This window comes from Solanum dulcamara, chromosome 10, assembly GCF_947179165.1.
Source record: "Solanum dulcamara chromosome 10, daSolDulc1.2, whole genome shotgun sequence".
Classification (NCBI taxonomy): domain Eukaryota; kingdom Viridiplantae; phylum Streptophyta; class Magnoliopsida; order Solanales; family Solanaceae; genus Solanum; species Solanum dulcamara.
The window spans coordinates 38910385-38925664 of NC_077246.1; positions in this window are offsets into that span (position 1 = coordinate 38910385).

Sequence of the window (15280 nt, forward strand, 5' to 3'; positions counted from 1 at the left end):
AAACTTGGTATCAGAGCATAAAGTTTAAGATGTTCTAAGGAGTCCAACATTCTACGTCAAGTAGAGTCTTATTTATGGTTTTGAAGTGAGCCATATCTATAAATAGGAAGCTATGAGGTATTTTAGGAAATTCTCACTTCTTTTATGATCTATGTCATGAAATAGAGTATGCTTTAAGACTTTCTCTCACTAACGATTGTTTTTTGCGATTCTTAAAAAATGCCTTCAAGAAGACAAATCCCTCAAGACAATGGTCCTCTACCCGACCAAGTTACTAATGAGGAGTTCTGGACCTCTATCACTATGGTAGCCATCCAAGGGGTTGCGGTTCATCCTAATGCTCCTGCTCCGGCTTCTAGAGTGAGGGACTTTGCAAGGATGAACCCTCCGGATTTCATTGGTTCAAAAGTGGATGAGGATCCTCAAGAGTTCATTGATGAGGTCTATAAGATAGTGAGTATTATGGGGTGACTTCGAAAGAGAAAACAGAGCTAGCAGCTTACCAACTCAAAAGTGTTGCTCAAGTTTGGTATACTTAAAATAAGGTGGAAAAGGTGGATGAAGGACCTATTCATTGGGAAACCTTCAAACTTGCATTCATTGATCTTTTTTTCCCTCTTGAACTAAGGAAAGTGAAGGAGTTGGAGTTCATCAATCTTCGGCAAGGCAACATATCGCAGAGTCAAGGAATTTAGGCCAAAATACCAAATAAAAGTAGATTGACTTTTTTCATTCTTGAATAGGTGTATATCTTGCTTGGATCTTCTTCCATAATGGTATGGAACAATAGTATTGTTGGGGTCGATAAAAAAATCACCGTAAATCTAAAAAGCCAAGTCGGTGGGTTGGTCCTCGTGGAGAGAAAAAATGAATTGAATTGAAAATCTTTTCTAGAGATATCTATTTTCCTAGAGAGATGGATAATATATCCAGACAAGAAATGAGAGATTATTCCCTCAAGTTCACCAAGTTATCCAAGTATGCTCCTTCAATGATTTTTGATCCACGTGCCCAAATGAGTCAATTCATATCAGGGGTATCCGACTTGGTTTCCAATGAATTTTATACCGCTATGCTTATTATGGAAATGAACATATCTCGGCTCATGACTTTTGCTGAGCAAATTGAATGAGAGAAACTCAAAGAGATAAAAATGAAGGATTCTATAAGAGCCCAGTATGAAGTTGGGTTCTCAAATATTAGGAACGGTGGTAGTGTTGGCCATTCTTAATAAGGCCAAGGTTCGAGAAAGAAGTTTTTTAAAGATAGGGTGCCATACCCTAAGGCTCAAGGAAGAGGTGTGAATGCTAGTAGCCCTTTATTTTCCAAGTGTGCAAAATTTGGGAAGAATCATGGAGGAAGCTATTTAATGGGAATGGGTGCTTGCTATGAATGTGGCAAGATGGGCCATAGGAAATCCGTGTGCCCTCATGTTGCCAACAAAGGTAGAGAAGGTCATCCTCATAGCCAAGTAGCCCGAGGAGGCCAAGTGCAACAAGGTGCCCAAGCATAACCAAAGGATGCTCAACACAACAATTGGTTCTATTCTCTTCATGGTAGAAAAGAGGTGGAGGAGACTCCCGATATTGTTACTGGTATGTTATGGGTGTTTGACTATGATGTTTATGCCTTACTTTATTCGTGTGCAAATCTGTCTTTTGTTACTCCTTATGTTGCTATAAGGTTTGATGTGTGCCCCAAAGTTATGCTATAACCTTTTTCCATTTATACTTTTGTTGTTGAGTTAGTTATGGCTAAAACAGTCTATAGAATTTGTCCAGTTTTAGTTTTCCATAAAGTTATTTTCGTTGATCTAGTAGATCTTGATATGACCAATTTTGATATTGTTCTTGGTATTGATTGCCTTTATGCATGTTATGCCTCTATATGTTGTATAAACCGAGTGGTTAAGTTTCAGTTTCCAAATGAGCCAGTCTTAGAATGAAAAGGTAGTAATTCTGTATTTAAGGCTTAGTTTATCTCATGCCTTAAAGCTTAGAAAATGATGATGTTTTTCCCAAAGATCTCCCGGGTCTTCCTTCCGAAAAGGAAATAGACTTCAGTATTGATCTCCTACCCGATATGCAACCTATGTATATTCTTCCTTACCAAATGGCTCTGGTATAACTGAAAGAGTTAAAGGATTAGTTAAATGAATTTATACATAGGGTTTCATTAGATCGAGTATCTCTCTATGGGGTGCTCTAGTTCTCTTTGTCAAAAAGAAGGATGATTCTCATTGGATGTGTATTGATTATCGAAAGTTAAACAAGGTCACAATTAAGAATAAGTATCCCATTCCATAGATTGATGACTTGTTCGATCAACTTCAAGGAGCAAGCTACTTTTCAAAGATTGACCTCTGGTTGGGTTATCATCAACTCCAAGTGAGGGAATGTGACATTTTGAAAATAACTTTTAGAACTCAGTATAGTCACTTTGAATTTTTAGTTATGTCTTTTGGACTAACAAATCCCCCTGCAGCTTTCATGAATTTGATGAATAGGGTGTTTAAGAAATACTTGAATATTTTTGTGATCATGTTTGTTGATGATATTTTAATTTATTCTTGAAGTGAGAAAGAACAGGCTGATCATTTGAGGATTGTGTTGCAAATTCTCAAGGATCATCATTTGTACACCAAGTTTAGCAAATGTGAATATTGGTTAAGGTCAGTTATTTTTCTTGGTCACATTTTTTCTGGAGAAGGAATTATGGTTGATCCAAAGAAGACCAAGCCAGTTAAGAATTGTCCTAGACCATTGAATCCTTCTGACATTCAAAGTTTCTTAGGCTTACCCAATTATTATAGATGGTTCATAGAAGGTTTCTCTGCTATTGTATCGCTCTTGACTTCATTGACTAAAAAGAAGATGAAATTCTAATGGGTTGAGGCGTGTGAGAAAAGCTTTCAAAAGTTGAAAAATAGGCTCACCTCATTCCGGTGTTGACTTTACTAGAAGGTTCCGATGGTTTTGTTGTGTATTGTGATGCTTGAAGTTGGTATTGCTTGTGTGCTAATGCAAGGTTGTAAAGTGATAGCTTATGCTTCAAGGCAACTCAAGGTGCATGAGAAGAATTATTCGACTCATGACTTAGAGTTAGCGGCGGTGGTATTTACTTTGAAATCATAGAGACACTACTTTTATGGTGTTTATGTAGATGTTTTTATTGATCACAAGAGTTTGCAATATGTATTCACTCAAAAGGACTTAAATCTTCAAAAACGGAGATGGCTTAAACTGTTGAAGGACTATAACATGAGTGTGCTATACCATTCGCTTAAGGAAAATAGGGTGAACGACCCTCTTAGTAGATTGTCTATGAACAACGTTTCTCATATTGAGAATGAGAGGAAAGATCTAGTTCAGGATGTGCATAGATTAGCCCATTTGGGTGTTCGATTGGTTGATTCCAAGGATGGTGGTGTCATTGTGAAAAAGTATTTTGAATTATCTCTTTTGGCAGATGTGAAGGCAAAGCAAGATGGTGATCCTGCTTTGGTTTATTTTAAGAAAGCGGTTAACAAAAAATCTATTGAGGCTTCCCCCCAAAGGGGAGATGTGGTTTTAAGATATCAGATTGTGTGTGCTGATTGTTGATCGCTTGAAAGATATGTTATTTTTCGAAGCTCATAGTTTGCGGTATTCTATTCATCCTGGATTCATAAATATGTATCTAGATTTGAGAGAAGTGTATTGGTAGAATGATATGAAAATGGATATTGCAGAATTCGTGACTATGTGTTCTAATTGTCAACAAGTGAAAGTTAAGCATCAAAAACTAGGAGGTTTGGCTCAAGACATTGAAATTCCTACTTGGAAGTGGAAAGAATTGAATATGGACTTCGTTACAGGTTTGTCTCATACTTGTAAGAAACGTGACTCTAGTTGGGTGATTATTGACCGAATGACTAAGTTGGCTTATTTTCTCTAGTTAGATTCTCATATTCAGTCGAGGACTATGCTATATTTTATATCCGAGAGTTGGTTAAGATTCATGTTGTTCCATTGTCTATGATTTTGGATAGAGGTACTCAGTTTATATATCAGTTTTGGAGATCCTTCCAAAAGGGTCTTGGTATCTAAGTGAAACTTAGTACAACCTTTCACCCATAAATGGATTTTTAGGACCAGCATACCATTCAAACATTAGAGGATATGTTGAGACAATGCGTGATTGATTTTAAGGGAAGTTGGAATGATCATTTGCCATTAATAGAGTTTTTTTATAATAATATTTATCACTCTAGCATTGAGATGGCTCTATTTGAAGCTTTGATAGGTGGTGTAGATCCCCGATTAGTTGTTTTGAGGTAGGTGAAGTTGCTTTGATAGGTCTCAAGTTGGTATTTGAGGCTTTAGAGAAAGTTAGACTCATTAAAGAAAGAATGAAAATAGCCCAAAGCCGACAAAAGTCCTATTCGTATGTGAGAAAAATGGAACTTGAATTTGAGGTTAATGATTGGGTTTACTCGAAAATTTCACCCATGAAGGGTGTGATGTATTTTGGTAAGAAAGGGAAGCTAAGTCTCCGCTATGTTGGGCCATATAATATTTTGAGGCGAATTGGCAAGGTGGCTTATGAGTTGGATTTGTCTTCAGATTTGGCATCAGTGCATTCGGTGTTCCATGTATCATTATTGAGGAAGTTTGTTGGTGATCCTAACACTATTGTCCAATTGGAAAACATTGATATTAAGGAGAGTCTTTCTTATGAAGAAGTCTCGGTTGAGATCTTGGACCGATAAGTTAGAAAGTTAAGAAACAAAGAAATAGCTTCAGTTAAACTGTTATGGAGGAATCAAGAGGTTGAGGGTGCTACATGGGAGGTCAAAGATGATATGATATCCCGATATCTTCATCTCTTTCCTTTCGTGCTTAGTTGAGGTATTTATGATCCAACCAGCCCAAATCAAGTATTTCAGTTATTCTCATGGTTTCATATGCATTCATATTCATGAAATGAGTTTTAAAGTTATGTTTTGAATTGAAATTAAGGATTTCATGTTTTATGCATTTTTTAAATGTTTTGCATTCATGTTGGGCTATTATGTTACTTTATTATTCCATTCATTCTAGCTTGAGTCCCATTAGAGGACGAATATTTCCAAGGGGGAGATATTGTAAGACCCATGAATTTGAAAAGTTGGAAAACTAGGATAAAAACATGAAATTACTAAAACTTGTAGTTTTTGGCACTAGGTGATGACCACAGAAGGCCATCACAGGCCGTGGTCTATGCCACACCTCGTGGTGAGCCACCGTGGTGGTTATTTTGTAGCTCATCCCTGCAAGAAAGGACCACAATAAGGGACCACGGACCGTGGTTAGCACTATGGGATGTGATGCCCTTCGTGGTGACCCCTCCCTTGAGGCCTCAGAAAATGATCCCAAGGCAAGGACAACACCTCACCACCATGGGTCATGTAGCTCTTCATGGACTGTGGTGGGTTTCTGGTGGTCGCTCTTGCAGACTACCCTGCAGTTCCTGCACCACGACCATGGTCCATGGACCAGGATGCCCTCTACAGACCATGAACATCTCCGTGGAGGAGGTCCTGAAACTCTTCTTTGCATCTCCCAAGATTCAAGAATTAAATCAATCACCACGGGAAACCACCATGGTCTGTGGTAATAATCATGGACCATGAGGGGTCGTCCATGGTGAGTCCCAATTTTGGTTAAATGAGGGGTAATTCGGTTAATTTCCTATTCTTTTTTAATATATGTGGAAGCTTTTGGGACTAGGCTTATTACGAAAATATCCTAGATACTCCTAAACCTATTATTTTTCCTCATTAATTCCAAAACAACTTTAAGACTTCTCTGTCAAGATTCAAGAGTTCATCTTCTTCATCAAGTTTGACTAGGGTTTCTTCAAGAACAACACTCCTTTCTCAATTCCAAGTTCTAGTTCAATCAAGGTATGCAGGGTTGATCTATGGGTCCCTTTCACCCATGGAATCCCAAGGTTTTTACTTCAAAATCTCATGAATTTCAATTGAGTTTGTAACCTTAATTTAATGAATTACATTGGGTTGCTTTAATTATGTTTTTAATCATTATAGATGATCATTATAAGTATGTTTCTACATGAATTACATGATTTAAAGATGAATTATGAATGTCCATGCATGAAGCTATTTTAAATGATGATATTATGAAGTATGATTATGAATTCAATGATTTCAATGTATTATTGTGATTTAAATGATGAACTATGTATATGAGTTATGCTCGAAGTTTAAGTATGCATTATGATTACAGATTTCAATTATGATCAAATTATAAATTTCATGCAAATTATGGAAAAGGTAACTTGGGGACCTATGTTGGTGACTAAGGAACCTAATATCATGTATTATGCAATTATAATTTGTAATGATGAAAGGCCAACACTCATATTGCAATTATGTTATGAAATAAGCTATTATATGAGTTTCAAACCTATGATCAAATCTATAATATATATTAACTATGATTTCAATGTCATGTTATGTATTCCATTGGATTTGACTTAGCACCGAGCGGACTTTGAGATGGGGGCACTACCAAAAGCCTTAGTAGCAACCTGTAATCCCTTAAACTATGTTCCACCATAGGTTTCCTTCATTACTTATCTAGTGGATCCACATATAGCATATGTACATGACCCGCCTAGCAAGATAGAGTCTACCTTTCCAAGTAGATTCCCCTTTCTTCTATTGTGGGGAGACACCGGGATTCGATGGTATAGATCGCATGATCTTATTTTTGGTTATGGTTCTATGCCATATATGTATGATCTCTTATTACTTTCATGATTTCAACTATTCCTTTCAAATGCTTTGATCACTATAGTTTTCTCATGACTTTACTTATTCTCCCTTATCATGTATATTGATTGATCATTGCATCTTATGTTTTATATTTCATGTCATGCCCTCATACTTAGTTCACTCAAATGTACTAACACATATTGTTTCCTAAATTGTCTCATAATGTAGGGGTTAAAGATCGCACTCCTATCACACGTGACTAATAGAGTTTCCGTCCGACGAAGTATTTTGGGTGAGTTCTCATCTATCGAGGACCAGTTATGAATTGGTTATTTCTTTCAAAGACTTTGTTATATTTCATTTTTGAGGGTGAGCTAGGGACATGTCTTATCCCACGCCCATCTTATGTAGTAAAGGCATTGTTGACATATTTTATAGAGTCTATGTTGTCAATTCTTATACTCATTATGATTCATAATTTAGACTCTTCCTATATTATTTTTGCATTTACTTACCTTATGTATGCTTATGATATGTCAAGAGGATTGGTTGGAGGCCTTCATGCTTTCGATCTCCGTGACAAGGTGATACTAGTGAAATAAAACCACTACCATGCAACACTTTTCTTCTTAATAATGGCCTTCCACAATCCATGGGGGCGTATTATCACTCACCAATGGGTCAATCCACCCTTTCATATTATATGAGGTTTGTATTTTAATTTTGTCCAGTAAAGAATGACGAGTTTGTTATGTGTAATTCAACTTGTTATTGATATCATTTTCCCTGCATTTTACCCTTTTACCATGCACTTCAATAACTTTAATAGAGTCCATTGTGCTGTCCTTCTTTTTCCCTTTAGGGGTCAACTTTGCATATCCTTCATAAAATTCACGAACCCAAGTAGGAACATATGGACTCCGAGGCTTGGTAATATGTCGGAAGCCATGAAACTGAATAGCTTGCCAAATTTCTGGATATTTTTCTTCTCTTCAAGTATTGTCCTCAAACCAACAAAGTTTAGTCAATTCATAAAATGGGGAGCAAGATCTAATGTAGGAATAACCTGTGGTATGATGCTTGCCAATGGGTCATGGACTGTTTTAGATCGCTTTTTAGACCACTTTTCTTTAGATGAGGTAGGTGCAGTCACTGGATTATGGACTGGAGTACTCAACCCCACAACCTCTTTATTTTTTGACTCTTACCAGGTGTATTGCAACAAATATTTACCACCACTCTCATTTGAACTCTTATCATCCATTTTCAGGTTCTTACCCTTACCACTCACACGAGAAGATGTGCATTGAGTGGTTTGGGGACGATCAACCCTCTCAAAAATAATAATCCCCTTTAATTTCTTCCAAGGTGGTGGAATCGGTTGTTTGGTACGCCTCCAAGGTAGAGAACCATCCTTATCTATCAAAAATTAGACTGGAATCTTAATTTGACCCATACTTGCATATATGCAGATATGAAAACAAGTGTTGGGTGATAGATTAGAGAAATATGCAAAGGGAAACATAGTGCAAAGAGAAACAGTTACCAACAAATATGTTATACCCCATACTTTTATACCTTGGAAGGTTCTTAAGATTCATAAGTTTCTTGAAAGGCTCTTAAGTTTCTTGAAAGGTTCTTAAGCTTCTTCGGAGTTACCATATGAGCCGGATAATCTATAACGCTACCAGACAACTTTGAGGAAGGCAGAATATGACACTCCATAGTAGGGAAGATTGAAAATATGGTTATAAGAATTCGAAAAAAGTTGGAGGCCAAGTAATGAGTCGTAGGACTCGACTTACTTACATAACTACCAACTTGAAAATCTTACATTCTTAAGGTACTTAATTTCATACCAAGTAGCTTACGTAGCAAGGATTACATAGGTTCGTAAAGTAAGACGAGATTATGAACCCACGAGGGGGGAAAAAAGTGACACATGGCAGCAAGAGAGAGTGACATGTGGCAGTAGATGGAAGTTCCATGTGGCAGAAGCTGAAGCAAGGGGGTGGACCCTACCTGCCATATGGCAGCCCATGGTGGGAGAAGGAGGTGCATTGGCCCTATGAGGGCTTAACATGTGTCACCACTTAGGTGCTGACACATGTCATCACTTAAGATGGCCTATATATATGTTTTATGACTCATTAGCTTTATCTTTATCTTTAGTTCATCCTTATCAAGAAAATTCTAGAAAAAAAGAGAGAAGAGAAACCTTAAGCTTGAGAGAGGGAGCCACAAATTTGGAGCTAAAAAGGTAAGCACTCTAATTTTGTTCCATGAATTAATTATCTATGGTATACCACAAGGGTATGAAGGTTTTATTATTGTAAATTTATGGTTTGGATCATAACCAAAAGGATAACAAACAGCCACGAAGTTTCAGCCGCGCTAAAAGAGCTTGCGAGGCGAGTTTTGGCAAGGTTTGGGCAAGGTAAGGCTTTACCTTTCAAATTAGAGTTTATGATGTTGTTATGAAGTATAATACATGTTTAATTGAGGCTGTAAGTGGAAAAATTATATAAGGATGCTTGGCGTTAGAAACAAAGTAAATTGAAGTAGTTAGAGTTAAATCGAAGTCGAGTAGTGTGTTGTGATTTTGGTGCTGCGGTTGCAGCTGGGTTGGTTGTGTGTTACAGGGCTGTAAAGTGATCTAAAAATGTTGTGGGTGATTCTTCTTTTAGACACAAGACCCTCCATTTTGTATGGTTGAAGGTTTTACTAAACAAAGATTAAAAACTCTATTTTGGTATCATAGTTTTGAGCGAGTTGGTTGGAGTTTGTATTGTGTAATGTTGAAGTGATTTACTTGTATATATACCTGCTGGTTGTTGTTGGTAATATGGCTGCCAATATTAGAATTGGGATAGGTCAAGTTACAGGGGAGATGCTGCCCGATTTCTGCCAACTTCGGAACTAGTAATAAACTAGTTGAGGGAAATGGATAAGGAAATGATTCCTATGGATACTTGGCTGTAGAGTTGGAAATTGGAAAGTGAAAGGTTATTAACCTTAGTACTTTTTTCATATTAAATAGGTTCAAAAGACGATGAGGCGAACGTAGTTAAGGGTAATCCATAAGAGGTATGTGAAGCTACCTTCTTTCTCTTGACATGTTTCTGGCACAAGTATGTGAAGCTACCTTCTTTCTCTTGGCATGTTTTTGGAATAAGTATATAAATCTACCCTTCTTCTCTCTTGATATGCCTTTGACATAAGTTATGATGTTATGATGAAATGTTTATGTTACTGAGTCCCTTGATGGGTCAAGTATGATATATGTTACTATCTAAGGATTGGACCGAATGTTCCTCGGCATATGTTACTATCTAAGGATCGGGATGAATGTTCCTCGACATATGTTACGATCTAAGGATCGGGCTATATGTTCCATGACACATATGTATATGACGACTACATGAGGGAAAGTAGAGAGTATGTAAAGTAGTCCCTTCTTTCTTTTGGCATGTCTTAGAATTAAGTAAGGATTAATATGAGCTTTGGGGGTAATTTCATTCATGAGTCTCGAGGGTGGTTCATCATTCCTGTTCTTAGAGATTCTCCGATAATTAATGTCCTTGACTTTTATAAGTTATTTTGTATCATCTTGATTCACGCCTATGGTTTCTAAGGCTCTTTTGATATAACCAACAGTGCTATTTGAGGGATGACTGATATGACTATCGTCCTGATTTTCATATGACAATTCATTTTTATTACTTTATCGAGTCTTGGACAATGTTTTAAATTACATATGGTTACTCACTATTCTACTCGTATATTCTGTAACCCCTCCTATCACCGAGTCCTGGGCCAGGTACATAATCATGCGTAGTTCACTGTATTATCCACTGAGTCCCTTACTAAAAGACCGGGTACGCTATACGAGGACATGATAATGTAATGACATGAAAAACTATCTGAGTCCCTCACTAAAGGGCCGGGTACGCTATACGAGAACATGATAATACAATGATATGAACAACTCGCCGAGTCCCTCACTAGAGTCTGGGTACATATATATATATATATATATATGTATGATGATGTGATGTGATAAGGTGATGATGGTGCCAGGCCCTATGATGGTCCTACAGATATGATTCACCGAGTCCCAGAAAGGGCCGGCTATATTGTATTATATGAGCATGCATTATTTTTGTATGATTCACAAGTATAGGTGCAGTGGTTCCTTAAGTAACATCAACATCTCCTGACACTTTATTTCAAAAGTGCTCCCAGTTATGCTATGTTATTCTTTACATACTCAGTACATATGTCGTACTGACCCCCCTTTCTCGGGGATGGGGGGGCTGTATTTCATGCCCACAGGTACAGATACACACTTTGGGGATCCACCAGCGTAGAAGTCCCACTCAGCAGTTCAGAAGCGCTCCATTGTGCCAGAGCCTAGATTTTGGTACTAACTCTCGATATATATATTTATTTGTTTACGAGTATGGCGGGGGCCCTGTCCTACCTTATGTTGCTGTTCTTACTCTTAAAGGTCGGTAGACATATATGTGGGTTGCATATGTATGTATGTGCAGTTGTGCCTATAAAATAGATGTTTTGGGACTTTTCTTTTGTCATGACAGCCTTGTCGGCTCGCACGGGTTTTATTATGGGATGACCCTATATGTTACAATAGCCTCGTCGTCTTATATGTTATCATGCCTGTTGATACATTATAATTCAAATAGGGGATAGGTTTACTTATAGTTAGCAGGGGTATATACGAGTGTCCAGTTTGGGTAACCTTCATGGCCTACGAGGTTGGGTCGTGACAAAATAAATCTCGCTAAAGTAGTTCAGCAGATCGCCAATCTCACTCGACTAGCTCAAGGGTCATCACCGAAAGTCATAGTGGTGATCCTTCACAAAATCAGGAAAAAGGATGATAGCAAGACCAATTCAGTGAAATACCAAGATGACTCGATGAGGTGGAGGATCATTGTTGAAATTATTAGAAGACCCCCTTCACAATCCATGTAATTTAGGCGATGGGGAGAGAAAATGACATTATGCTGAGTTAAATTGGCGAGCTCGATGAAACTCACCAAAACAACCCAATACATTACCACCCAATTTTATTATTCAATTCTCAATATACAACCCACAATTCATCAATTCAGTTACAATTTCTCATAAACTTAACCTATCCAAATTGATTCCACAAGTTGGGTACTCAAACTTCCTCTAAAATCAATTTAAACTTAACAAAACAATGATTTTCCCTTATGAAAGACGTCACCCAATTCATTATCGGGAAAACCCAAGTTATTTGATCAATTTCAGGTTACTTAGACTTCACCCACTCACTACCAAAATACTCAAGTTCACAATCTTTATCATTTTTGCTAGATAATTATAAACACTCAAAACTCAAGAGATGAACTAAATATGCTCGAATGAAATATACGATAAAATGATTAATAAAGCAATCACCATGACACAAATGTGAACAAGACATTCAACGACCCATTAGATTTAACATTGGAATTTTGTACATCCTAAAGACAATTCAAGAAAACCAACCTCAATAGAATAGGAGGAAGACTATGCCAAGCTTGATGAATCACAAATGAAGTTCTACAAAAGAGGTGATAAACCCAATATGATGATGATTAATTAAAAATTGAAAGCCTAAAGGTTTATGGATGAAAAAAGGGAGAAGAGAATTTCAAATAGAAAAAAGAACCCAAGTTTAAAAAGTCAAATGATTATATACTCTTCAGTGCATGAAGAAGTCGGTGAGCACATATAATGTCATCGAGCGAACTTTGTTATGTGTTGGCAGGACCTCCAGCCATTCATTGGGTTCTAAAGGTGAGCTCAATCGATTCCGCCAATCAGACTAGGTGACTCGCATAGTAGAATGTTAGCTCGTACAAATATCCAAGACTTCCATCTTATTTTTGAGTTCAAAAGGCGAGCTCGATCAAGTCCACCGATCAGATTAGGTGACTAGCTGAGTGGTCTTTAAGCTAGCCCAAATATCTCAAAAATTTCTCAGATGTGTCCTTCAATAATTGATGTAATTGGGCGATCTCAGAGGTATTTTAGAGATTCACCAATTGGGAAAGTACCTCGCCCATTTAGATCTTTTATTCAAAATTCATTTTCAACCTACACATCCAACACACGTTATTCAAATGACAGAAAGTAAAGCTTGGGTTACTTTGTAAGAAGCATCTCAGTTAACATCTTGTCACAATGTGGACATACTTTTAAGGATCGTCCAAATACACCACTTCAATCAGAGCCAAATTGGAACACTCTATGAAGTAGAGTTTCAATCATTGCCCATTTGCCTTGAACTTTGTGCTGTCCTTAGCTTCGACCTCTATAGCTCCATTTTCATACACACGAAGCACTTTAAAAGGGCTGGACCATTTTGATTTGAGCTTTCCTGGAAAGAGTCTAGAAAGAGAATTGTAGAGCAACATGAGATAACCTACCCCAAACTCTCATTGTAGAATTTTGGCATCACGCCATTTATTTATCCTCTTCTTATAGAGAGCCAAATTCTCATATGCTGGAGGACTAAATTTATCACGACCCAAGCCTACGGTCTAGATGTGATACGATGAATGAGACACCCATAGGTACCTCACTCAACCCTCTTAGTATTCATTTAGCTTTTCATAGGTAATGACGTTCAATAACAAGCGGAAATGAAAAGGGGTAGAGGGACTAAGGGAAATATCATAAAATAAAAATCAATGTCAAAACTTTGAATGTCATACATTTATGTCCAAACATACCTCTATTAAAAGACTTGGTGGGGGCTAAGACATGTCCCTAGCTCACCCTCAATAAAAATAGAAATAAGTACCATGAAATGTATCCAAAAGTCTTTACATATTGTAAGCTAAAAAAAAAGAGGAATATTGTTCCTGAAACATGGGAACACATCAAAATAGTAGCCTTCAACGAATTCAACTTGCCATGTGGAGGTGAGTGTAGAGCAATGCCGGTCCCTACGTGGTGATATCATGTAGTTAAAAGAATATATGTTAGTACTTTTAATGTACTAAGTATGTAGGAATGCAATCCAATGAAACATTAAAGCATTATAAGTTAAAGTACATAAGTAGATACATGGATAAGAAATCAATAAAAATAACACTTGAAATGTTTATTTTGTGAGAAAATGACTACAATTGACTTTTAAGACCATGCACACTATTACATGGAATCCAACATAACCCCCTAAATTAGCACAGGGAGACTACTTGCCGAGTAGAACTCCATCAAGCTTCATTCATTTCTTTAACATTTAGGGTTGTTTATGGATCCACTAGTCTAACCCTACAAGGGCTCCTATGTTGGCACATAGTTAATGAGATAAGGGGTTGCTACTAGGATTCCCATACCGAATCCCACCTCGATGCTCCATTCGGTACTAATTCAATCCCATAGAATAATTTAATATAACGTAAGAACATAATCATTTTCGTAGCTTTAGATCATCAAAACATCATTGATAGAATATCTCATTAAAACCTTTCTTTGATTCACACAAGTGAGAATTGGACTTTCACAAGTAGAATCCATCAGTGCATAATCATGTCATCATTCTTTTATTTCATAAAACTCCTTCGATTATAGACATTGCTTTCATAAACATTCATTTGGAGTCAAAAGCTTTCAATTCAAACTTTATTGAGAACATAGTAAAATTAGGTGGGTTCTATTCAATCCAATTTCAAAATATTAAAATCAATACTAGCATGCATGAGAGTAATAGAATGCCTCAATTAAAAAATTCTTGAAAACAACCCACCAACTCACTTTGAAACCCTTTTCATGCCTTCATATAAGGGCCTTTAATAAATCATCAATTTCATGCAATGTAGAGATGATATAAGGTAAGCTAGGTAAATAAATGTAAAAAACACAATAATCTATGCATTTGGAATCATGATATAAAAATCCATAAAATTCACCATTTGAAATTTGAATTATTAAGTTTAGAAAAATACTTGGGCTTCATGGGTGGAAGAACCCATGAATGAGACCAATATACCTTGGGGAATAAGTCCCTAATGTAAGCTTTGAAAGAGAGACTTGAAGACTTGGTATCAAACCCTAGCTTTCCTTGGTAAAGAAGAAGACCTTGAGAGGGGCTTGCGAGGATAGGGTTTTGAGTCTTAGAACTTGAGTGAGAGTATTGATTTTGGAAAGGCTTAGGATCCTTTAGACTAGATAGGTCTAGTACCAAAATGACCACACTTCATAAATGAACTACGGGAAAAGAATAAATGTCCCTCTTAAAATCTGGTGGAAACCCTTATGAATCATAGTCCCTTCTACGACTCATAAGAAGGAATCATTTTGTAGGGTTTAAGAAAACCTTGAGGAATGAGCCTATGAAGTTTCTTGATGAATCATTTTTATGAGTTGTCGACTTCATTACAAGTCATAGACTCAAGTCATTCTTTATGGTCTGAACAACCTGCAGGACTGGGTTTTTGAAGTTCCTTGATGAGTTATTTCTATGAATCATCATTT